The following is a 2,500-nucleotide window of genomic DNA, read 5'->3' as shown; positions in this document are numbered from 1 at the left end:
ACTTTGCCACACACACACACTCCTCGTGCATATGGTACGACAGCTTTTCTCCGTGCCCCTGGTACTCTGCTCAGCAGCACTTTGCTATGTACTTCCTCGTGCATATGGTACGACAACTTTTCTCCGTGCCCCTGGTACTCTGCTCAGAAACACTTTGCCACACACACACACTCCTCGTGCATATGGTACGACAATGTTTCTACAAGCCCCTGGTACTCTGCTCAGCAGCACTTTGCTATGTACTTCCTCGTGCATATGGTACGACAACTTTTCTCCGTGCCCCTGGTACTCTGCTCAGAAACACTTTGCCACACACACACACTCCTCGTGCATATGGTACGACAACTTTTCTCCGTGCCCCTGGTACTCTGCTCAGCAGCACTTTGCTATGTACTTCCTCGTGCATATGGTACGACAACTTTTCTCCGTGCCCCTGGTACTCTGCTCAGAAACACTTTGCCACACACACACACTCCTCGTGCATATGGTACGACAACTTTTCTCCGTGCCCCTGGTACTCTGCTCAGCAGCACTTTGCTATGTACTTCCTCGTGCATATGGTACGACAACTTTTCTCCGTGCCCCTGGTACTCTGCTCAGAAACACTTTGCCACACACACACACTCCTCGTGCATATGGTACGACAATGTTTCTACATGCCCCTGGTACTCTGCTCAGCAGCACTTTGCTATGTACTTCCCGTGCATATGGTACGACAGCTTTTCCACAAGCCCCTGGTACACTGCGCAGAAACACTTATGCCACGTCGGCTGTACGCGCTCTCCTCGCTAGCTAGTTGCTGATCTCCCCCACCTCCAGGGGGCCCCGGGGACCACCATCACATCTCCCTGTCTCCCTTACCGCTGAACAAGATGCATGCTGCTCCACTGGCCCTGCTGCTGTTGTGTCTCCATTTGGCCGAGGGGGTGAGTCGGCCTCCTCTCTCCTTTACGGTCGAAAAAGATGTGCTGCTGGCGCACTGGCCCTGCTGATGTGCTGTCTCCATTTGGCCGAGGTGGTGAGTCGGCCTCCTCTCTCCTTTACGGTCGAAAAAGATGTGCTGCTGGCGCACTGGCCCTGCTGATGTGCTGTCTCCATTTGGCCGAGGTGGTGAGTCGGCCTCCTCTCTCCTTTACGGTCGAAAAAGATGTGCTGCTGGCGCACTGGCCCTGCTGAATCCCTCTCTCCATTTGGCCGAGGGGGTGAGTCGGCCTCCTCTCTCCTTTACGGTCGAAAAAGATGTGCTGCTGGCGCACTGGCCCTGCTGAGTTCCTCTCTCCATTTGGCCGAGGGGGTGAGTCGGCCTCCCCTCTCCTTTACGGTCGAAAAAGATGTGCTGCTGGCGCACTGGCCCTGCTGAGTTCCTCTCTCCATTTGGCCGAGGGGGTGAGTCGGCCTCCTCTCTCCTTTACGGTCGAAAAAGATGTGCTGCTGGCGCACTGGCCCTGCTGAATCCCTCTCTCCATTTGGCCGAGGGGGTGAGTCGGCCTCCTCTCTCCTTTACGGTCGAAAAAGATGTGCTGCTGGCGCACTGGCCCTGCTGATGTGCTGTCTCCATTTGGCCGAGGTGGTGAGTCGGCCTCCTCTCTCCTTTACGGTCGAAAAAGATGTGCTGCTGGCGCACTGGCCCTGCTGAATCCCTCTCTCCATTTGGCCGAGGGGGTGAGTCGGCCTCCTCTCTCCTTTACGGTCGAAAAAGATGTGCTGCTGGCGCACTGGCCCTGCTGATGTGCTGTCTCCATTTGGCCGAGGTGGTGAGTCGGCCTCCTCTCTCCTTTACGGTCGAAAAAGATGTGCTGCTGGTGCACTGGCCCTGCTGATATTCTCTCTCCATTTGGCCCAGGGAGTGAGTCGGCCTCCTGCCTCCTTTACGGTCGAAAAAGATGTGCTGCTGCTGCTGCTGCTGCTGCTGCTGCTGCTGCTGCACTGGCCCTGCTGCTACCACATAGCCAGCATGGACCTCGACCTCCAGCAGGCCCCGGGGAGGCACATCCTCCCCTGCTCTACTCCCCCAGTAGCTTTCCTTTCCTGCAGTTACCCAGTACCACATAGCCAGCATGGACCTTGACCTCCAGCAGGCCCCGGGGAGGCACATCCTCCCCTGCTCTACTCCCCCAGTAGCTTTCCTTTCCTGCAGTTACCCTGTACCACATATCCAGCATGGACCTTGACCTCCAGCAGGCCCCGGGGAGGCACATCCTCCCCTGCTCTACTCCCCCAGTAGCTTTCCTTTCCTGCAGTTACCCCGTACCACATAGCCAGCATGGACCTTGACCTCCAGCAGGCCCCGGGGAGGCACATCCTCCCCTGCTCTACTCCCCCAGTAGCTTTCCTTTCCTGCAGTTACCCCGTACCACATAGCCAGCATGGACCTCGACCTCCAGCAGGCCCCGGGGAGGCACATCCTCCCCTGCTCTACTCCCCCAGTAGCTTTCCTTTCCTGCAGTTACCCTGTACCACATATCCAGCATGGACCTTGACCTCCAGCAGGCCCTGGGGA

The sequence above is a fragment of the Pelmatolapia mariae genome, unplaced genomic scaffold (assembly GCF_036321145.2).
Source record: "Pelmatolapia mariae isolate MD_Pm_ZW unplaced genomic scaffold, Pm_UMD_F_2 NODE_ptg000214l+_length_36785_cov_1, whole genome shotgun sequence".
NCBI lineage: Eukaryota > Metazoa > Chordata > Actinopteri > Cichliformes > Cichlidae > Pelmatolapia > Pelmatolapia mariae.
The sequence above is the reverse complement of the archived record's forward strand: the minus strand, read 5'-3'. Positions refer to the sequence as shown.